General features: G+C 44.2%; 1 long non-coding RNA gene across 1 annotated transcript; it reads left to right on the top strand.

The window, feature by feature from the left end:
• Positions 1-16,983: 16,983 nt before the first annotated feature.
• Positions 16,984-23,785, top strand: LOC120868889. The gene is made up of 3 exons (XR_005722336.1): positions 16,984-17,134; positions 17,385-17,394; positions 23,552-23,785. It is a non-coding gene; the product is annotated as an uncharacterized LOC120868889 (long non-coding RNA).
• Positions 23,786-24,361: the final 576 nt, after the last annotated feature.

Here is a 24,361-nt window from a genome sequence, read left to right as displayed (position 1 = left end):
CTCCAGAGAAGAAAGGCAAAGACCCTCAGTGTTATCAGTCTAATAACTGGTCACACTTAGAGACTGGGGCTACAGGCACCACCTTTACTGGTAATACAGCAAAGCTCTGCAAATCCATGATTCTCTGTGATCCTGGAGGCTCCTCTTCCTGCAGGAAGGGAACTCTTTGGTTCCAAGAATGCTCATGTCTTGCAAAAATTAGCAATGGTGCTCACTGGCTTGGAAGTCTCTGTGTAGTCACTGTAATTTGGGATACTGTCTATGATAGGAATAATGAATATCACCCATTTAAAAGGCTGTATTCATTTTATCATTTCAAGTAGTTGTAGAAGTTTATAGTTATAACTTTGTTTTATTTCACATCATTGTGGCCCCTGTGATGTATGAAATGCTGAATTTCAGAGAGAAGACAACCCCAATTATGAATTTCCCTAAAGGAAAATAGGTCGTGCTTTTTAACGTAATTACAGCTATATTCACATATATGTGCGCTCAGTCATTTCTGACTCTTTGTGACCCTGTGGACTGTAGCCCACCAAGTTCCTCTGTCCATAGGATTTCCCAGGCAAGAATACTGGAGAGGGTTGCCATGCCCTTCTCCAGGGGATCTTCCTGATCCAAGGATCAAACCCATGTCTCTTGAGTCTCCTGAATTGGCACACCGATTCATTGCCACTAATGCCACATATACAGAAAGAAAATCCCTAAGAAAACATCAACTATTGACAGTGAATTTTTAATTGTTCGTTCAGATGTTTCTTTGCTTTCTAAAATGTATACAATAAGCGTAAATTAGTTTATAATAAAAAACAACAGAGGTTGTCTTGGAACAGAAACACAGAACTTTCTTCTCTACAGCTGAATCAGAACAATCCCCAAATTCTCTGTCATGTGGGATAAGAATGCAATTACACCATAATTTTAAAATAGAAAATACTGAAGAGTAAGTTCTTGGGATATTGGAGGAAGTGTCTTCAGTTTCCAGGTGTTGGAAATAAGGTCAAAAGCTAGCAGTTCACAGGAAATGTGGCTGCTGTCTTGTCTACAAGAACTCGGTTTTTCTGGAAGTAGTCACCCATCAATTGTAAGCTACCCCAGATTAATGAAACGCAGAAAAAGCTTTGATTGCTTCACTCACTTTGTCTGGAAGGTTCTTCTGGATAGGAGCCCTGACCTTGTCTCGGTACTGAAAACCAAGAGAGAGAGTGCAAGCCTAACCTTCTTCTTGCCTCAGTCTTGCTTTATAGATGCACTTGATGGAAACATGTTCTTCAGGTAAAGTGTAAATATTTTAAATACTCATGGGTCAGACATTACCAGTGCTTTAATTTTTCAAAAATTTATTTATTTTTGGCTGTGCTGGGTCTTCATTGTGGCGTGCAGGCTTAGCTGCCCTGCAGCACACACAATCTTAGTTCCCCGACCAGGGATTGAACTTGTGTCCCCTACACTGGAAGGCAGATTCTTACCAACTGGACCACCAGGGAAGTCCCCCTATCACTGCTTTCAGATCAGCTTTTGGAAATGAAAATTTCAAAGTCCTATTTGGTAAGATAGAGGGTTCTACTTTGGTTCCCTCCAGCAATTCAATGAACAGCAGTTATATTAGGACCTTTACAGTTGACTTGGCTCTGTATTGTCCCAGTGACCTTAGGAGGATCACCTTGGTCTCTGCTTCTGACATCTGGTTGCTTGTCTTCCAGATGACCCCTGATATTTCCTGCCTCCTCCTATCCATACCCTTGGATAGTCCCCGCCCACTCTGTACCAGGTAAATAAATGGGTATTTTAATGTATATTCTATATGCAAGAAACTGAGCCTCAAAGGAGTTAAGTACCTTGATTAGTATAATGGGCTAAAGCTGATATCAAACCCAAGACTTAGTTCACCTTCTCATGATGCTATTCTTGAAAGAAGAGGAAATGAAATGAATGAAATCAGGTGTTTTCCATTGATTCAAATGGTTGCTCACAGGGTTAAGCAGTGCTCTCCTGCCCAGTGGCAATATACAAACACATATTTACCCTTCAAAATTCTTTTCAATTAAATACATTAATAAATGATGTGTAACATCAAGAGGCATGTGTACCTTGCCTCCTGGCCTCCTCTGTCTTTTTAATTAATCAACCCACCCCCTCTTATGTTGGTACAGAGATAGATTTACATAATATCCTTGTTGCCATGGCTGATATTGCCTTTTGTTAGTTAACTCTTAAAGGGGGAGTCGTGTAAAAGCCTGTAAATGATCATATGAATTATGCATAAGGGCTCAACTCAAGTCATGCATATAAAATGGGCATTAAGATCACAACCTTTACTATCTTATTCTTGTATAAAGATCTCCACACAGGGCTTGCTAGCCTAGGCTGCAGCTCTCTCGTGGCACAAAATAGAGTTTGATTTATTGGTTTGAACTAATTTACAAAATGGAGACCAGTAACCAAGAAAATCAAGTTGTATAGACACAGTTGGCATCTGGCAAATGATAATTATACACTTTTTAAAGTTTCCTTGTACCTTGTAGAACATTGTATAAAACTCTGTGGGCACAGTGAGTGATGAAATCTAATTCCCTTTCCTCCTGCCCAGCCAAGAAGAACCAGTTTGAGACTGGTGAATGGATATGACTGGTGTTGGAAAGTTCAGAAGGTACTAGAGGAGATTCATATTCAAACGTCATCTCCTGTTCTCCAACCTTAATCTCCGTGAAGCCTTTGAAGATCAAACTGAGGGACAGTCCATTGCTAACTTTAGAAAGATGGTGATACAGTTAGTTCAAACCCATCTTCTTACCAAATGCTTAGGCTGTTAAAGATTCAAGGATACCTCACCAACGGTGTCTTGTCTGTTCTTTTGTCCGAGACTCTTAACTAAACTCTGGGCTTCCCAGGTGGTGCTAGGGGTAAAGAACTCTCTTGCCAATGCAGGAGACACAAGAGATGCAGGTTTGATCTCTGGGTTGTGAGGATCCCATGGAGGAGGAATGGCAACACACTCCTGTATTCTTGCCTGGAGAATCCCATGGACAGAGGAACCTGGCGGGCCACAGTTTGTAGGGTCACAAAGAGTCAGACATGACTGATTGACTTAGCATGCACACTAACTAAACTGTAGCGTGGCCTGTTGGAAAAGGGCATCCTGACGTGGTTTGATTGGATCTTGTTTGGGAGAATTTGGTTTTGTTTTTCAACCTAAGTATAGCTTATTGATGCTTTCTGATGATGGTAATGGAAAAATCAAGATTTGGGTCAGCTGGCAAGCATGCCTAGTATAAGCCATGGCCATCCTCACCAGTCTTCCTGTCCCTGATGTGGTCTCCCTGCCTCCCTGCTCACTCCTGCCCATTTCTACACAGCAGCTGAAACCACTGATGGCTTCCTGTCACACTTAGCAAAAAGTCCAAGCCGCTCACCCTGGTCTGTGATGCCTCTATGATATGGCCCCGCCTGGCTTTCCTAACTAATTTTGCACTACCCTACCCTTGCCCATCACTTTCCAGCCCCTGTTTCTTTTCAGTTTTTTGAACATATTAAGTTTGCTTCTACCTTTGGCCTTGTTCCTTTTGCCTGGCATGACCCCAATGCCATGTCATTGCCTCTCCAGCTCCTTCCTGTCATTTCCATTTCTTATTAAAAGTTACTTCTCTGGAGCACCCTTCCCTGACCACTCAATCTGAATTAGTAATTTGAGCACATAACTTGGTTTCATTTTCATCTTATTATGTCCTGAAATTTCCTTGTTTATCCAATCTATTTTCGTGTCTGGCTTTCCCCTACCAAACTTAAAGCTCCAAAAGCAGGAACCTGCTATGCAGAGCTCTGGTTGGCACTAGCAGACGCTCAGTGTTTGTTGAATGAGCAAATGAATGAATAAACGCCTTTGCTTTCGTTTGCATCAGTCATTTTGGAAAAATATGTTGGTCTCTTTTGATCTGAATTGAGTTCAATCATTTTGTAAAAACTAATCTTTCCTGGTTAAAATCAATTCATAGTTTAATAAAAACAACTACAGGAGCCAGCTTAAGCTTCCATAAGTTAGTGTGGGCTTCCCAGGTGGCTCAGTGGGTAGAGACTCCACCTGCAGTGCAGGAGACGCAAGAGATGCCAGTTCGATCCCTGGGTTGAGAAGAGCCCTGGAGGAGGGCATGGTAATCCACTCCAGGATTCTTGCTTGGAGAACCCCATGGACAGAGGAGCCTGGTGGGCTACAGTTCATAGAGTCACAAAGAGTTGGATATGACTGAGCACACACCTCTCACAGGTACAATTCAAATCTCTGACTCAGATACTTGCAAACACCATTCGAGTTACAAAGACTGGTTCTGAGACTGCCTTCCTTTGCCTTCATGAGGGCTCCAATGACCCAACATAAGTCCCGTGTTTTCTGTAAGTTTATTGACCAACAGAATTGCTGTCCTCCTGAACTCCTTCCTCCTTTTATAGTTCTGAGAATTCCACTCATCATCCCTTAGAGATGATAATTAACTATTAGATAATCTCCGCTCTGTTGGGGGGTGGGATTTGCAGGTAGGTTGCTAACTCTTTGAAGATGGCATGAGGGTCTTTGTCCCTTTCTTTCTCCTGAGCTTCTGTCTTAGACCCTTTCACACTATGCTTGTTCTATGGGTAGTCTGTTGACCTGCAGAACCCAACTCCAGTGGCTTTTCCTCCAGCTTGGTTTATTTTTAAGTGACTGTCAACTCTTAGCAGTGGTGGGGTCCCAGGACAGTGTGCCCTAGTTTTGGCCATGATCTATGGCAGTAGGCAGGGCCGAGTTCAAAGTGGGGATTGAATAGTAGAGTGCTTCCCCTTTTCCTCGTGGTTGAGAACACCCAGTGAGTGAAGTCATTCTTAGCTAGAAATGGGTTGTAAAAAGGCAACAACTAGATTCCTTTATCTCCCAGAATAGCTTTTCCCGAAAGAGGGAGATCTTTGCAGCTGAGATAAAGCCTAATTTTAGCTGATGCTGCTGGGCATCAGTTGGGCACCCTGGACCATGACATTCTCCCTCCATGGCCAGGGACCCATGAGCATCCCTTGCCAGATAAATGATGAAACATTAACAACTGACTCCAGACATCTTCTTCCCTTGGAAAGGGGTTTGAATCTTGAAATAAACCATGTCCTTAGTATAAAGATACGTGTTGCAGTCCATGGGGTTGCAAATAGTTGGACACGACTGAGCAACTGAACAACAATAAAATGGTGAAAATCTCACTTTTCTTCACAGAAGACAAAATTTTCTCTCTCTGTAGGAAAACTGTTACTCTTAAGTGATTCTTTTTTAAAGACATTTGGCAGGAGGGTGGGCATCTGAGTTATAATCTTAGGTCCTGGCACTGTCTTCTAAGGAAGGTACATTCCAACAATTAAAAAAGCACAAGGACAATTCCTTCCCCTAGTTCTTTCTCACTGGCAAGGTGTTTCTTCTCTCCTACAGATTAATCCTTTCATCTTAAAAGCCTTTCTGACTTTCTGTACTGTACTTTTATTAAAACATAACTCTCCCCGACAGGGATAGACCCAAAGATGTCCATCAAGGGATAGGTTATGGATGTGGTCCTTCATGTATGCTGCTTGGAGTCCTGTAATAATATATAACAATCCTGTAGTATAGAATTGACCACATTACTTTTTTCACAATTGTCGTCCCACCAAGTAGTCAGGGACCCTAGAGAGCAGACACCTTATCTTAGCCATCTTTTCACCCCCAGGGCCTAGTCCAGTGCCTGGCACACAAAGGGTCCTTAAGAAACATTTCTGAATGAATGACCAACAGTGGTAGATGCTTCCGCGTCTAGAAGCCAGCTGGACCGAAGAGTAGCACACAGAGGCTGGCACAGAGTAGCGGGGAGGGGTCTCCACAAAAAAAGGGAAGAGGGCCCCAAGACTCCGGAGTCGTCTGCCCGTGGTGACACACAACACAGACGGTAACAAGGAGAGCGGCCTCAGTAGGGAGAGAGTGAAGCTTCTTGAGAGATGCCTCTGTCCTACTGACAAGCCCAGGCCCCTCCTTCTGTGACTGTGATGACTGAGTGAAGCTGTTTCATCTCCTCACTCATCAGTAAAATTCTTCCTTGGCTACAGCATTTGGCGTGTGAATTCTAAAGATAACCCTGGGAACGACACCTTCACTAAACCGAGGGAATTAATCTGGGCTTCAGGATGGGCTGTGCCTGAGATAATGGCAACTTGATTTTCTCGGGTCAAATCTCCCCCTGAAAGGTGAAAACCATACTTCCTTGCCGACCCCATGCTGAGGGCTGAGGCTGGTAGTGGCTGCTGCCCGGCCACAGGACGGTCCCCATGGCGCATAGGATGATAGAACAGTGGGCCCCTGTATAGCCACCCCCACCCCATAGCTTCCCACATGGAGTGAGGCAGGATCCTGGGGGCTTGGCTGGGATGGATTGTCCCCTAAAGCACAGGACAGTCAGCGTCACAGTAGGCATTTCAAAACGAGTTTCCAGCATGCTGTCAAGATGCGTACTTGTCACCGAGTGGTGTGTGGGTTCCTGTGGCAGTTTTCTTGCTAGGAGCCATTGCTGCTTCTGTGATGACAACAGCAACAACTAATCTTCTTAGGAAGCACTCAGTTTGTGCGAGGCATAGTTCTAAACGATTGTGCATGCACATGTGTGCATGTGTGCTCAGCCCCTTTGTTGCGCCCGCCTCTTTGAGACCCCATGGATGGTAGCCCCCCAGGCCCCTCTGTCCATGGGATTCTCCAGGCAAGAGTACTGGAGTGGGTTGCCGTTTTCTTACTCCAGGGGAATCTTCCCAACTCAGGGATTGAACGCTCTTCTCTTGTGTCTCCTGCACTGGCGTGAGGATTCTTTACCACTAGTGCCACCTGGGAAGCTGCAAGTGATCGTTCATGTATGAAGTCACCTAATCCTCATAGCACCCCTGTGAGGCAAGGACTATAAGCTTCCCCGATTCACAGATGGGAAGAGATAAAGACGGGCACAGTTTCAGGGCTGTACCTTAGGGGTCCTTTTCCCATTTGAGAGCAATGTTTATACAAGGCTGGGCTTTTGGGTTTCCCATCTCAGGGAATCTCTGTCTGACTGGTTCCACCTCCTGGCTGTCTGCCCTCCTTGTGGCCCCCTTACCTTGACCTTTCATTTCCACTGAATGTCTGACAGTCAATTCTGAGTTCTGTCTGAGTGCCCTGGGCTCATACCACAAACCAGCCCTGCCTCACCCCAGCACACACAAAGCTGGCCTCTGGAATCCCTGCCTGGGGTCAGATGGGTGGTTCCACAGGCTGCTGGGCTCCAGAGGTAAAGCGCATGGTGGGGCAGGAACACCAGGTCCTCTTGGGAAAGCAGATGCGCAGCCGCGGGCAGGGCTTCCTGTGCAGGCAGAGGAAGCACACGCACGTTCCATTTCTATCATCGGGAGTGCTCTCCAGCTGCTGAGGCTTTGGAGGACAACCTCAAGTCCATTGCATGGGCATCAAGGATTCTGATATTGGATGGAGGACTTCCTTAAAGTTGGCCTCCTCTGTTACTGTCTGCCTCTCTTCTATACAATCTAAATCTGGACTAACCTCCTACTTGCTCTTTTAGACTTTATTTTCTAGGTCTTCACAGACTTAAAAAATACATATTTCCTTATTTGGCTGCCTCAGGTCTTAGTTGCATCATGTGGGATCTCCGTTGCAGTGCTCGGACTCTAGTTGCACTAGGCAGGCTCACTGGCTGTGCGATGTGGACTTAGTTGCTCTGAGGCATATGGGATCTTACTCCCCTGGACAGGGATTGAACCCATGTCCCCTGCATTGGAAGGCAGATTCTCAACCATGAGACCACCAGGGAAGTCCCTTCATAGACTTTTTTAGATTCAGTGCAAAACTGAGTAGAAAGTACAGAGCTTCCTGGTCTATCCTCTTTCCCTGTGTATGCCCTTCTTTCCTCCACTATGAACATCCTGCACCAGAGAGGTACATGTGTTAAAATCAGCAAACCTAGATTAATACACTGTGATCACCCAGAAGCCATAGCTTGCATTAGGGTTCACTCTCAGTGTTGTAGTCTATGGGTTTAGATGACTACTTAATGACATTGTCCATCACTAACAGTATTGCCCTAAATATCCTCTGTGCTCTGCCTGTTCATCCCTCCTTTGCCCTTAACCGTTGGCAACCACCAATCTTTTTATCATCCCCAGAGTTTTGCCTTTTCTAGAATGTTATAGAGTTGGAATGATTCAGCGTGAAGCCTTTTCAGAGTCAACCTTCTACTTTTCATCTTTCTATTACTTCCTTTCTCAGACCCTTTTCAAATTCAAAGTTTGGGTCCTTGGTCGTCTTGGGTAATCACATAGTGAGCACAGCCGGTAGGGCATCTACGTAAAGAAAAAGACCGGGGAACACAAGGGATCTTCAATGGCCAGAAATTCCCCTCCCACTCTACCTTCTGTTGAGACTGCCCTTTCGGTTAAGATGTTGAAGTTCCCTGTTAAAATACAAATGTAGTATCTGAAGGGGTGATTATTATTAAATTATTAAACAATAACATACTGACTCAATAGCTAAAGGATAACAAGAATCTGGGTGAATGTGCCCAAAAGGTAGGGCTTCTGGGAGCCAAGGAACTGACTAAGGAGTTTCTTGGGTTTGTGTAGTTGCACAGTCTGGACACCTAGAAAAGTGGAGAAAGATGGAAAAATGTGTTGGTGTCATGGAAGGAACACACACTTGGGAGTCAAAGAACAGAATAAAGTATTCCCTAGTATCTTAGTTATCTATTTCTGTGTTGCAAATTACCCCCCAAACTTAGCGGCTTGAAAAAATAAATATTTGTTATCTCACAGTTTCTACGCATCAGAAATTTGGGAGCCACTTAGCCGGTAGGTTCTCGCTTACAGTCTCTCGTGAACATGTAGTCAAGATGTTAGCTGAGGTTGCAGTCATCTGAACACCTGACTGGGTCTAGATCCTTTTCCAAGGTGGCTTACTCACAAAACTTTTGCTAGGAGCCTCTTTCCTTTGCTGCCTGTTGGAGGGGGGCCTTAGTTCTCTCCACAGGGCTGCTTGAGTGCCCTTACAACATGGTCACTAACTTCCCCAAGGGTGATGAGGTCAAACAGGGAGAAGGCCACAATGCTTTTTATGACCTGGTTACTATACAGTCATTTCTACCATATTCTTTTTTATTAAACATCAGTTACTAAGTCCATTTCATGCTGAAAGAAAGAGGAATTAGTAGATTCTACTTCTTTTAAGAAGGAGTTTTGGAGAATCTGTGGACATATTTTAAGAATTCTCTATTTTTTTTTAAAATGCTGTATGTATTTACACAGCCTGAACTCCTGGAAACGTGGAGAGAGAGAGAAATGTGGTATAGTGGAAAGGATAATCTATTTGGCATTGAAGCCCTGGTTTGAGTTCTGGCTTTTCCATTCACCAGCTGGTGACTCCTAGAAAATCACAAGTACTCTGAACCTTCCTTTCCATTATCAGAATTAGGTGGACAATATGCCTTCCTTACAATCTGCAAGCCTTGTAGAGGCTGAGTGTGATGTGTGAAAATCTATTTGTGCATCATAAAATGTTGCGCAGACTTATGCTGCTTTGATTTTTTATTATTACTATTTTTAATTTTGGCCACTCTAGTCTGTTTCAGTGTGCAGGCTTTTTGTTGCGGTACATGGGCTTCTCTTGTTACAGAATATGGGCTCTAGAGTGTGGGCTCAGAGGTTTCCATGCGAGGGCTTAATTGCCCTATGGCATGTGGGATCTTAGTTCCCCAACCAGGAGTCAAAACCATAGCCACTGCACTGGAAGGTGGATTTTCAACCACTGGACCACCAGGGAAGTCCCAACTTACTCTATTTTTATATTTGGGCTGGCTTTACATGTGGTAAAGCAAAATTTACCCTCTTCTCTTGTGGGCAGAACCCAAACATCTGCCCCTTTCTCATCATAAAGTGATGGTGGCAGAGTTCTTACTCAGTTTTCTTTCAGGAGCAGGGTTTTAGGTTTCAGGGAATTCATGGGGTTAGGGCTACTTGTTACTTCAGTTCAGTCAGTTCAGTCGCTCAGTCATGTCTGACTCTTTGCAACCCCATGAATCGCAGCACGCCAGGCCTCCCTGTCCATCACCAACTCCCGGAGTTCACTCAGACTCATGTCCATTGAGTCGGTGATGCCATCTAGCCGTCTCATCCTCTGCCGTCCCCTTTTCCTCCTGCCCCCAATCTCTCCCAGGGTCAGAGTCCTTTCCAATGAGTCAACTCTTTGCATGAGATGGCTAAAGCACTGGAGTTTCAGCTTTAGGATCATTCCTTCCAAAGAACACCCAGGATTGATCTCCTTTAGAATGGACTGGTTGGATCTCCTTGCAGTCCAAGGAACTCTTAAGAGTCTTCTCCAACACCACAGTTCAAAAACATCAATTCTTCAGCACTCAGCTTTCTTCACAGTCCAACTCTCACATCCATACATGACTACTGGAAAAACCATGGCCTTGACTAGACGGACTTTTGTTGGCAAAGTAATGTCTCTGCTTTCAAATATGCTATCTAGGTTGATCATAACTTTCCTTCCAAGGAGTAAGCATCTTTTAATTTCATGGCTGCAATCACCATCTGCAGTGATTTTGGAGGCCAAAAAAAATAAAGTCTGACACTGTTTCTACTGTTTCCCCATCTATTTCCCATGAAGTGATGGGACCAGATGCCATGATCTTCGTTTTCTGAATGTTGAGCTTTAAGCCAACTTTTTCACTCTCCTCTTTCACTTTCATCAAGAGGCTTTTTAGTTCCTCTTCACTTTCTGCCATAAGGGTGGTGTCATCTGCATATCTGAGGTTATTGATATTTCTCCCGGCAATCTTGATTCCAGCTTGTGCTTCTTCCAGCCCAGTGTTTCTCATGATGTACTCTGCATATAAGTTAAATAAGCAGGGTGACAATATACAGCCTTGATGTACTCCTTTTCCTATTTGGAACCAGTCTGTTGTTTCATGTCCAGTTCTAACTGTTGCTTCCTGACCTGCATATAGGTTTCTTACCCTTTCCCAAATTCCTCTGGAGGCCTGGGTGAAACATTCTAAGAAGACTGCAGTCCCATTTCTTGTAGAAGCAAGTTGAAGACATCTCTAATTAGGATCAGATAGACTCCAATTCAGAAAACAGATACATTTTTGTACCAACAGAACATTTTATTTAGAACCCTTTCTCCTTATTGCTAAGCCATGCTTTATTTTCTGTTTAGTTATGTGGTAGCAAATTTTCATTGAAATGATATAAAAACAGATTTGTGTGTTGAGGATGGTATAATTTTTTTTCCTTTAAACTCATTTCCATTGGTTATTGCACCCTTTTTAAAAGAATTCTTTGTGTTTGAGTCATTAAGCACTGAAAAATGTAGACCTTAAACAACAGACTGGTTCCAAATAGAAAAAGGAGTACGTCAAGGCTGTATATTGTCACCCTGCTTATTTAACTTATATGCAGAGTACATCATGAGAAACGATGGGCTGGAAGAAGCACAAGCTGGAATCAAGATTGCCGGGAGAAATATCAATAACCTCAGATATGTAGATGACACCACCCTTATGGCAGAAAGTGAAGAGGAACTAAAAAGCCTCTTGATGAAAGTGAAAGTGGAGAGTGAAAAAGTTGGCTTAAAGCTCAACATTCAGAAAACTAAGATCATGGCATCTGGTCCCATCACTTCATGGGAAATAGATGGAGAAAGAGTGGAAACAGTGTCAGACTTTATTTTTTTGGCCTCCAAAATCACTGCGGATGGTGATTGCAGCCATGAAATTAAAAGACGCTTACTCCTTGGAAGGAAAGTTATGACCAACCTAGATAGCATATTCAAAAGCAGAGACATTACTTTGCCAACAAAAGTCCGTCTAGTCAAGGCCATGGTTTTTCCAGTAGTCATGTATGGATGTGAGAGTTGGACTGTGAAGAAAGCTGAGTGCTGAAGAATTGATATTTTTGAACTGTGGTGTTGGAGAAGACTCTTGAGAGTCCCTTGGACTGCAAGGAGATCCAACCAGTCCATCCTAAAGGAGATCAGTCCTGGGTGTTCATTGGAAGGACTGATGCTGAAGCTGAAACTCCAATATTTTGGTCACCTCATGCTAAGAGTTGACTCACTGGAAAAGACCCTGATGCTGAGAGGGATTGGGGGCAGGAGGAAAAGGGGACGACAGAAGATGAGATGGCTGGGTGGCATCACTGACTCGATGAACGTGAGTTTGAGTGAACTCTGGGAGTTGGTGATGGACAGGGAGGCCTGGCATGCTGCGATTCATGGGGTTGCAAAGAGTCAGACATGACTGAGCAACTGAACTGAACTAAAGGCTTGTAATGATGTCAAATGATGTGTTTGTTCCAAGGGACCCTGTGGTTTCCACCTTTACCTCCTAAAAACTTTCCATGTTGGGAATGATCTTGGAATTGTACAAGATTGTAGACATTTAGATTTTATGGAGTAATCAGTGAAATCAGTTTTAGGAGTGTAGCCATTCAAACAAGTATCATCCAAAATATTGTCTAGATGGATGGTTAAGAGGGAAGGAAATACATCTTGAAAACTGGAAATGGGCTCCTGCAAAATTCCCTGTAACCTTTATATTTCAACCAGGCCAGAACTACCAACCAATCAGGACTTCCCTGGTGGGCCAGTGGTTAAGAATCTGCCTTCCAAAGCAGGAGAGGCAGGTTTGATCCCTGGTTGGGGAACTAAGGTTCCACGTGCTGCAGAGCAACTAAGCCTGTGTGTCACAACCAGAGAGAAGCCCATGTGCCTCAGCTGAGACTCAACACAGCTCCCCCGTCCCCCCACCAAAATCTACCAGCCCATCATGTGGGGCTTTCTCTGTGTGATGACTGAATGTGAGTCTATTTTTTAGGGTCTTGGTCCACGTAACATTTCCACTCTTTTGGAACATGATGGACCCAAGCAGACTGAACCCAGATTATCTTTAGGGCAAGTCTCCCCTTCAACCCAGTCACAGGGGATTCCTGTTATCTCAAGGTACTTAACACTCTTACAGTAAAGTCAGTTTAAATTCTCTAGAAAGTATTTAATAATGGATGATAGATATATTTTTTAACCAAAAGATTGGGGAAAGTAGAGGAAGATAGGGATGAGTATGGCTCCAAATTGGAAATGATTCATTTCCTATACAAGTCCCTTTCTTCACTATGGCAGAGATTGCCAATTGTCAAAGTGTCAGATCTTTCCCTTTACTCTCCAGAATCTACAGAAACATGCCTCTAGTTTTTATTGAATAATTTAACTTCAAATATTTATATATTTATTTGGCATGCCAGGTCTTAGCTGTGGCCCATAGGGTCTTTGATCTTTGTTGCAGCACATGGGATCTTTAAGCTATGGCATGTGAACACTTAGTTGCACCATGTAGGATCTATTTCCCTGACTAGGGATCAGGCCAGGGTCCCCTGCATTGGAAGCATGGAGTCTTAGCCACTGAACCCTCAAGGAAGTCCCATGCCTCTAGTTTTTAGCTGGACGCAAGGTCATCCAACATCACTTGCAGCTAGGTACACTGTGTACTGAAGTTCTGCGTGGTGGTACATTAAATAGAAATAGGGTCTGCACTTCCCAGGAAGTTTTCTTGAAAAGTGGGGCTCTTGTTCCTCTCTTTTTCCTCTTCTAGTGACTGGAATGCAGATACGATGGCTAGAACTGGAGCTGTCATCTTGGATTGGGAGGTGACGTTAGAAATGGGAACCACATACAGCAGAGTCATAGAATAAGAAGAGCCAGGCCTGCCCTTTAACCTCCACACATCCACTGAAAGTTTGGCCAGCTGGCATCTTCACCTTACCATGTTGCCTCATGATGCTGTGACCATAGGAACAGTGTTAAGAATGCCAGCTTTCCAAGTCAGGTGATTTGGGTTGAAATCCTGGCTTCATCACTTATTAGCTGTGTGACTTTGGGCCAAAATGTCAACCCACTCCAGGATTCTTGCCTGGAGAACCCCATGGACAGAGGGGTCTGGTGGGCTACAGTCCATAGGGTTGCAAAGAGCCAGACGTGGCTGAAGCAGTTTAGCACAGCACATGATCATGTAGTACCAGGTGACAAATTCCTCCCATTTTGCCTCCTGGTACATTTAAGTCAGAAATTTACATAGGACGTATCAGGACAGTTGGTCTCTGCTATCTGGCGTCTGGGGCCTTAGCTGGAAACTCACAGGCTGAGGGGGTAGCTCTGCAGCTGGGGGCTGACATCATCTGAAAGCTCCTTCACTCCCACTTCTAGCTGTTGAGGCTGGCTGGCGGCAGCTGGGACCTCAGCTGAGACTATCAGCCAGAGAACTGCACCCAGCCTCTTCAAATGGCTTGGGCTTCTTCTCCATGGTGGTTATACTCCGACAGCAAGTGTCCTGAGAAAGCCAAGTGGAAGCCGGATCACTTTGCTGAAAAAGTGAAAGTCGCTCAGTGATGTCTGACTCTTTGCGACCACAAGCCATGTAATTCTTCAGGCCAGAATGCTGGACTGGGTAGCCTTTCTCTTCTCCAGGCAGTCTTCCCAACCCAGGGATCAAACCCAGGTTTCCCGCAGTGCAGGCAGATTCTTTACCAGCTGAGCCACAAGGGAAGCCCACTTTGCTGACCTAGCCCCAGAAGTCACACAGCATCGCTTCTGTCACATTCTGCTCATTGAGACAGTCACACAGCCCTTCACCCCCATCCCCCCGGTTCCAGGGGAGGGGAGATGGATGCCAACTCTGATGGGGCAGTGACAAGCTTCTGGAAGAGCATGTGTGCTTGGAACTATTATTGGAGCTAATTTTGGAAAAGAGAGTCTGCCATACTGTCTCAAGCTTCCTGTTTTTCATCTGCAAATGAGGATAACCTTATCTACCTCATAAGGTAGCAGAGACACTGAAAATATGTAATCAGGAGTATAGCCTGGACACTTACCAATCACAACAGTCACCAGCATGAGACCTTTAGTCTAGAGGACAGTCCTGGATGTCCCCAGAGAGAAGGAAGGCTGGAGAGAATGTTGTGAACACGGGAGGAGGACTGTCACTCAGTGGTCCCAGGGCAGTGCATGCTTCACCAACCAGCAAAGAAGTATTTCAGGACTTCCCTGGTGGCTCAGACGGTAAAGCATCTGTCTGCAATGTGAGAGACCTGGGTTTGATCCCTGGGTTGGAAAGAGTCCCTGGAGAAGGAAATGGCAACCCACTCCAGTACTCTTGCCTCGAAAATCCCATGCACAGAGGAGCTTGGTGCAGGCTACTGTCCACAGGGTCGCAAAGAGTCGGGCACGACTGAGCAACTTCACTTTCTTAAAGAAGTATTTCAGTAGCTTAAAAACCTACTGAAGGCTGAATGTCAGCTCTGCTCATAAGGTTGTTTTGAGGATTAAATAAGACACCGCATATAAAGTGCTTCAGTTCAGTTCAGTTCAGTTCAGTCGCTCAGTTGTGTCTGACTCTTTGCGACCCCATGAATCGCAGCACACCAGGTCTCCCTGTCCATCACCAACTCCTGGAGTTTACTCAGATTCACATCCATCGAGTCAGTGATGCCATCCAGCCATCTCATCCTCTGTCATCCCCTTCTCCTCTTGCCCCCAATCCCTCCCAGCATCAAAGTCTTTTCCAATGAGTCAACTCTTCGCATGAGGTGGCCAAAGTACTGGAGTTTCAGCTTTAGCATCATTCCTTCTAAAGAAATCCTAGGGCTGATCTCCTTCAGAATGGACTGGTTGGATCTCCTTGCAGTCCAAGGGACTCTCAAGTCTTCTCCAACACCACAGTTGAAAAGCATCAATTCTTCCATGCTCAGCCTTCCTCCCAGTCCAACTCTCACATCCATACATGACTACTGGAAAAACCATAGCCTTGACTAGACGGACTTTAGTCGGCAAAGAAATGTCTCTGCTTTTGAATATGCTATCTAGGTTGGTCATAACTTTCCTTCCAAGGAGTAAGTGTCTTTTAATTTCATGGCTGCAGTCACCATCTGTAGTGGTTTTGGAGCCCCCCAAAATAAAGTCTGACACTGTTTCCACTGTTTACCCATCTATTTTCCATGAAGTGATGGGACCGGATGCCATGATCTTAGTTTTCTGAATGTTGAGCTTTAAGCCAACTTTGTCACTCTCCTGGCACATGGTAAATAAACAGAATAGACAGCAGCCATTATTGTTATATCTGGTTCTGGTACTTTTCCATTCTAACATGCAACGTGAAGATTAAAAGCTTAAAAACATGAGACCCCTCTGTATTGTTTCTCTTTCCTTTAACATGAGGACTCACTGTCTTTACCTCCCCATGAGCTTATAGGCCCTGTGAGCATCCAAGGTCTTTAACAAAACAAATGGATGACATTTTAATGGATAGATTTTTCTTAAGAAATAAGGAGCCTGTTTTTTTTTTCCTTCTTACTGGAAACCATGAGTCAATGACAGCATTGCTCTGTATAAGTCTCTTCAACAGTTGTACAAAGCTTGAGATTCTCCTCCATGTTTTGGTTATGCCTTGTCTGTGAATTGACCTGGTGACGGAATAGAAACAAGAGTATTGCCCGGCTGTAATTTCAGAAGGGATTTCTGTGGCTTCATAGAGAAGTGTGCTTTGCACCATGGAACCTCATATCCTAAATTTAGAATAGGCTGAGAGAGACAGAGTTCAGAGCTGTAGTTCCTCATAGCATAGGAACCTTATTTAATAATGAAATTAGGCTCCCAGAACCTGACTCACTAGCACATTTCCTGGACATGAAAGAGCTCTCCGGAGCTGGGCTGGCAGATATCTGAATTCTCTGGAAAAAGGCTGATTGATGGGGAAAGATTTTCCACAATGCTGGGGAGCCACATTTTCTTCCACATCAGCTGAGAAGGTTCAAATGAAAGCTGATAAATGCTGACACGAAGGAAGGCTAACTTTAGCTTTGTGCAGCTACACAGCAGTCTAGGCCAGAACACCCAGATATCTCCTTTGTTCTGTCCCTGAGCCACTCCATAGTTCTCTGGGCTGCTATTCAGTGTGTTTCTGCTGCGGGAGTAGGCTCCACACTGTTCCTGCCGGAGTCTGATTAGGACCTGTTGCAGCCATGGTCTTCTCCACCCTGAGGCAGTCTCTGGGATGCCATGAATGTTGGGATTTCACCCTGTGTGGATTGAGGGGTGTATGTGTGTGCTCATTTGCTCAGTTGTATCCGACGCTTTGTGAACCCTGTAGCCTGCCAGGCTCCACTGTCTATGGGATTCTCCGTCCATGGGATTCTCCAGGCGAGTATACTGGAGTGGGTTGCCATTTCCTACTCCAGGGGATCTTCCCAATTTGGGATTGAACCCTCGTTTCTTGAGTCTCCTGCACTGGCAGGTGGATTCTTCACCATCTGAGCCACCTGGGAAGCCTGAGGTGGACTGAGGTGGGAGACAGTAACTCCCCCATAGCTCCTGAATTAGTACAGGAAGGGTGCTGTATGACACTAAACTCCCTTGGGCAAAATTGAGGGACTGCTGAAAGGCAGTGTGTACGTGGTACCAGGAAATTTCTTTCCTTGCCTGTCTTCACTGGTTTCCGGTGTGGCACTCCACCATCTTCTCAGGCCTCTAGGTGAGCTCCTGGGCCATCAGGGTTCTCCTGGAGTGGCTGAGTCTGTCTCTGCCCATTCCTTCTCTGTTTTTCTGTTTGTAGCCCAAACACGGAACCCTTCTTCCTCTCCCAGGTGTTATTTATTTGCTTTCACAGGCAAATAACTGGCCTCTTGGCAACGCTCACTGGGGCCACCATATATGAGATGGGAACACGTATCTCCTAGATCTTTTACTGTGACCTGGAGACCTTCACTTAACCCCGTTAATCAGAGGAAGATGAATTTTAATTGGGTTCTAATCCAGTCATCTACTATGAAAGCAAATTTCATTAACCTCTTGGTTAATGAAAGGCCTTAACAAAGCTACACATACTTCATCTAGCTGATCTTTACTGATAGCAGATTCATTCTGTTTTATTTATTTATTTTTTATTCACCAAACACTTACAGAGTGCCTATTGCCAGGGCACTGAGTTGTGGGGAGGCAATGACAGTAAATAGTTCCAAGCACGAGGCATCTCACTTTGGTGAGAGACAAATGAAGAGATGAGGTGGGGGCAGAGTGGGGTCACTCACTCAGCCTGGGCTCACTGGAGTCTGCTTCCCAAACTCAGCACCCACCTGGCAACATGATCAGAAACTTAAGACCGTTGGAAAGCTTTTTTGGTGGGTAAGATAAAGCTTTCAGGAAATAGTTGCTCGTGTGTTTTCTCAGCTCCTGAGAACCACAGAGAGAGAGGGGATCTTGAAGACACACAGAACAAACCTGAAAAGCTCTCAAATGTCTCCACTGAGCTCAGCCAGGTGGGCAGCAAGGAAAACTTTGGAAGGGTTTCTGTTTAGTCCGGTCATTGTGGAAACTCAATAGTCTACATTTTGTAGAAACTTTTTATTTCGAAGATCAAAGCCAGTGTTTCTCAAGTGTTTTTAGAGTAGGATTTCTACATCATGTTCCAATAATCCTATATATTTAAAAAATGATTTCCACCTGAAAATTGTTTCACAAAACAGCACTTAAACTGTGTGGAATGCACTCCATTTTCTCTCTTTTTCTTTTTCCCTTCTCCTCCCCTCCTCCTCTCTCCTTTCCTTCCTTCCTCCCTTCCTTCTTTCTCTCTTTCCCTCCTTCTCTACCCATCTCCCTCTCCTGGCGGTAACTACCCACTTAAATAATTTAACAGATAACTAACGAGTTTTTAATGCTCAGCTCTAGAACCCTGAGGGCTTCCTTAATAGCTCAGTTGGTAAAGACCTATCTTTGGCTCTGCCCATCATGTCTGCAAGAAAGGTACTTAAAGGTCAAGGTGGGAGACCTGGCTGGGACAGGAAGGCTCACCAGAGCAACATTTTGCTCTGCACAATTGAATGAGTTTATTTTTCTTCCTGTGAGTTGTGAAGCTTTCAAGACTGGCTACAGCAGGTCTTGCTGCACCATAGAATGACTTTATTCTATAATCCTCAGAGCTTTCTGAACCTAATAAATCTAAACACTTGGAAATGACTTCAAATTGTTAATTGGAGTCATTTTAGAAACATCAACATCAGAATTAGTTCATGCTCATAAAGAATACTCAGCTCACATTTAATATTTTTATTTCTTGGATCTGAGTAGTTGTTAGAAAAACCCTATTCAGTGTGGTTCAGTGGCTAGGGTTCCTGCTGGAAGTCAGGCATGTCACTAAATAGATGGTGCCCCAGTTTGTTCATTCATTAAATGGAGGTAATAGGGGAGCTCCCTGATGGTCAAGTGGTTACGACTGCACCTTCCAGTGCAAGGGGTTCAGGTTAGGGAGCTAAGATTACATACACCTTCCAGCCAAAAAAACCAAAACATAAAACAGAGGCAATATTATAACAAATTCAATAAAGACTTAAAAAATGGTCCACATAAAAAAAAATCTTTAAAAATAAATGGGGTCAATAAGTCCTGCTTTCATAGGAGTGTTGTGAGAATTAAAGGGTAGCAGGCTGTCATGCTCTTCACAGAATTCCCGGCTTAGGGCAGGTGCACAGTGGTAGCTGGGGTCCGGCAGTGCTGCCCTCCAGCACGCCGACTCCAAACTCATCACCGTATCCACCTTGCTCAGGTCAGCAGTCCCTGCCCATAGCTCTAGGAGATGGTTTTGCTGAGATATATACTAGGCATACTGAGATTTCTCTGTTTAGACCCCGCTTGATTTCCCCCAGATGACCTGCCTCACTTGTTGGAAGATAGGAGAGCACTTAACTACAACGAGGAAGTGAAACTCTCCACTGGTTTTCAGAAGGATGCATAAGTGAGGCTGTCCCTATGCGTGCATACACAGTTGCTCAGTCAGTCTGACTCTTTGCGACCCTTTACTGACCATAGCCCACCAGGCTCCTCTGTCCGTGGGATTTTCTAGGCAAGAATACAGGAGTGGGTTGCAATGCCCTTCTCCGGGGGATCTTCCCAACCTAGGGATTGAACATGGGTCTCTTAAACATCTCTTGCATTGGCAGGTGGGTTCTTTACCACTAGTGCTACCTGGCACGTCCCCAGACTTCCCATAACTATCTATTTTTGTGGGGATGTCCTCCGTGCAGAAGACTCACCCTTAAGGGAGAGACACAGACAAGACTCCTAAATGTGACTGAGTTTGGATTAAAGAGCGACAACCATGATCTGTGATTTGGGAAAGGGGGAGAATGGGGACTGAGGGGGATCCCATGGACAACTGAAACCTGGAAAGCATTTACTATAAAACATGTATTTTGCACCTACCGTTCACATTACCCTGTACCAAAACACACAGACCACCAAGAGCTTGCTAACCAATTGAGAGTTAAAATACATTTGTAGATTAACTTTCAAAACTGACAAGAACGCATGGGCCACTGAAGAATGATGCTCCATGCCTATTATTTTTATCACAATGTGTAATGCATTCTGGACATTTTCCAGATAGGCCCCATGGAGGAGGCTGGACTGAAGCTGAGTCCTCCTAGGGATAAACTCCAGATGAGTGAATAGGATGAGGGGAAGACCATAAAGTCAAAGAGAGTGCTTTGGGGAGAAATTGAGTGTCCCAGTGGGAGTAGAATGGAGCACAGGGTTGTGCACATGTAAGAAAAAAGATTGAACAGTTAGACAGGAGCCAGATTGTACTTGCTACCCAAGGTGCCTTTTACCCAGCTGTTTCACGTTCAGCCTTTCACCAGATTGCTAACAAGTAATGGAAGGACCAGGGCTAGATTAAGGTCAATCTATGCAGCCATGAAATTAAAAGATGCTTACTCCTTGGAAGAAAAGTTATGACCAACCTAGATAGCATATTCAAAAGCAGACATTACTTTGCTGACTAAGGTCCGTCTAGTCAAGGCTATGGTTTTTCCAGTAGTCATGTATGGATGTGAGAGTTGGACTGGGAAGAAGGCTGAGCGCCGAAGAATTGATGCTTTTGAACTGTGGTGTTGGAGAAGACTCTTGAGAGTCCCTTGGACTGCAAGGAGATCCAACCAGTCCATTCTGAAGGAGATCAACCCTGGGATTTCTTTGGAAGGAATGATGCTAAAGCTGAAACTCCAGTACTTTGGCCACCTCATGTGAAGAGTTGACTCATTGGAAAAGACTTTGATGCTGGGAGGGGTTGGGGGCAGGAGGAGAAGGGGACGACAGAGGATGAGATGGCTGGATGGCATCACTGACTCGATGGACTTGAGTCTGAGTGAACTCTAGGAGTTGGTGATGGACAGGGAGACCTGGCGTGCTGCGATTCATGGGGTCGCAAAGAGTCGGACACGACTGAGTGACTGAACTGAACTCATGACCTAAACACAGACCCACAATGATGCCTCCTTGGGTGGTCCATCACTTCAAATAAAGGATCTGTTACATAAATCAGCTGAGGAGTTAAATGCTAGTCAGACCCAGCTCTTCTGTTTATGCTGGACGGAATGAAGCTCTCACACTGTGAGATGGAAACAAATGACCTATCTGAAGACACCTTCAAATCAAACTTAAAATTTAGTCACTTGGTAGGTCAAAGAAAATTATTTTTAATGATTTTGATTGAAATTGAGCATAAGTGGATAATGACAATTACAAAATTTCAACTCGGATCTAGAGGGGCAGTGAAGAGTTAAAGGCATGAGCTAGAGGTGCCCTTTCCTTTGGGCAATGAAGGACATGCTAATTTTTGCTTCATATTTAACGCAGGATTAGAGAGAACAAGAAAAAGAAGAAAGGGCATGGATACTTCCCCAGGCTTATATAAGGTTAACTGGGAGGAGACGGCTGTGAGGGTATTGAGGCATTTTTGTCCCCAGGTCTGACCCAGGATCTGTCACATAGAATTCAAATGAACAAACATTTATTGACTATCTACTATGTGCCGGTGTTTCAAACTAGCAGTAAAAAAATGACCAAGACTGGGTCCTTCCTTGAAGGTATTCATAGCCTGGTGAGGGAGGCATGCAGTGAGTAGGTGAAATATACTGTGATCACAAATAAGATAGCCCCATCACTGACTCAATGGACATGAACTTAAGTAAACTCTGGGAGATAGTGAAGGACAGGGAAGTCAGTCCAAGGGGTCACAAAGAGCCAGACACAACTTAGCAACGGAACAACAACAAGGAAATGGTGTGTAGGCTGCCTTTGGAGGAGAGGAGAAAGCAAAGGGTTTTTGCTAAGAGGAAAATAAAAGGCATTTTAGGCAAATCTGACTCATTGAAGGAGATCAATGCATACTTGTTGAAAGAATGAAGGAGTGATTAAACAACATGTAGCCAGGCATAGCACAATGCACTAGCATAGGGTAATACACATACAATCCAGAGAGAGAGAGTGCGCCATTTGTGCTAAGTTTCATACACAAGGAAACACTAAGAAAGCCAGTCCTGACCTAAGATGTATACTGCTGCAGAAGTTGTTGCAAATGTTTTCCAAGTACAGCATCCTGGTAGAGAACTAATTAGTTAGATATTTTGGTTGGCCCATCAATAGAAAGACATCAAAGGAGCTATGAAAGTACAGGTGTCCATAATTCTAGTGAAAGGATTGGCTGGATACCAATACAAACTCCAGATTTTTTATGTTTATATCTATATTTTATACACATATTCTGTATATATTTTATATGTATATGTATGGATATGTTTTGTATGTGTATGTATATGTATTTGTATATGTATAAATATGCATGTATATGTAATGAGGCTTCCCAGATGGTGCAGTGGTAAAGAATCTGCCTGCCAATGCAGGAGACTTGAGTTTGATTCCTGGGTCAGAAAGATCCCCTGGAATAAGAAATGGCAACCCACTCCAGTATTCTTGCCTGGAAAACTCCATGGACAGAGGAGCCTGGAGGGCTACAGCCCATGGGGTTGCAGAGAGTCAGACATGACTGACCAACTGAGAATGCACAGAACGCATGTATATATAATATGTATATATCTTATGTACAAATTACATTTTTAGGAGCAATATATGGAGCAATATAGAATCACATTATTTTGCCCCATCCTTCCCAAGGTGGATTGTTTCAGAGTCGAGAGGTCAGCCAGATGTACAGGGATGGAGCATTGCTAGTTTTCCTGGGAAAGGACTGGCATGAACGTGGCCAGGCTCATAAGAATGCGTGCACATTGTTGTTTTCTATTGCCTTCTGTTTTACTTTCCTTTCTCCCCTCAGAGTGTGATCAGGAGGGAGCAGAGTTCTAGGAGCACAAAAAGCAGAAAAGGACAGGTAGAATCTCTCTCTCATCCTGCCAGGGTCAGGCTGGGGACCTCTCTGCAGCTCTAAGGACTAGCTAGGTAGGCAAGGCCTTCAGGGGCTTTTCTCAGAGTCTTTCCCCTGATCTCATGACCATGTTTACCGTGAGCTTAGTTGGAACCTTCTCCCCACTGCTAATAATATGCCTTGTATTGTGTAATAATGTAATAATATAGCCCCTCTCAGGGCACTAGTATTCATATCATCGCATCTGAAACTGACAGAAGCCCTTGTTCTGTGCTTTCTTTTTACAGATGCAGCCCAGATCTCTACACTTTAAAAGGCCTCTGCATTGAACAAGCCTGTGTGACTTGGCCAGGAAGCCACAGGGAGATGCAGATGCCAATACACATGGAAATGGGGCTCCTTTTTTTTCATAAAGAAAACAGGCTTCATTTTTCCTTAGTGCCACTGAAACTAAATGCTTGAGCCTGTTTTTATATGCAGAAATATCCCCAGTTCAAAAAGAAATAAAGTTAATTCAAGAAGCAAATATCTACCTACAGGTATCTGAAAAAAACATGGCCATGTAACCCAGATTTCAAAGGAAAAATCCCAATTGCTAAAGCTTAGTAATTGTATAGCTGATTTTATATAAATATAAATTGCTAAATTTCTTTGAATTTTGCTTCAATAAAGATATGTTGTATGCCACTAAATGTGAGACACAAATCATATAATGATTTATTATCAGATTTTATGTCCTAATCTTTGTTTTTGAAAAATAGAGTCACCATTCTTAAAGGAAAACAGTATGAGCCTTCAAATTAGTGTCCTAAAGTAGACTGACCCCAAACTGACTTCCTCAGGAACCAGACTGGTATAAGGCAGGGCTATATCTCCAGACCACAGCAAAACTCAGTGATGGACACTGGGGTACAACCATCAAAGCAGTGTGAGGCTGAACCACATAGGGACTGGTCCAGAGCTCCTTACCCTGCCTGTGCCTTCCAAGAAGGATTGCTTCCAGATAGGAGACATAAGCCAGACTTCCAGGTATAAAGAGATAGAACCCAAGGCTATCAGAACAAAAGGGATAAGGGGTTAAACAGATCACTGTGGTA

This window comes from Oryx dammah, unplaced genomic scaffold (genome assembly GCF_014754425.2).
Source record: "Oryx dammah isolate SB20612 unplaced genomic scaffold, SCBI_Odam_1.1 HiC_scaffold_2, whole genome shotgun sequence".
Taxonomy (NCBI): Eukaryota; Metazoa; Chordata; class Mammalia; order Artiodactyla; family Bovidae; genus Oryx; species Oryx dammah.
This window is presented reverse-complemented; position numbering and strand designations above follow the sequence as displayed.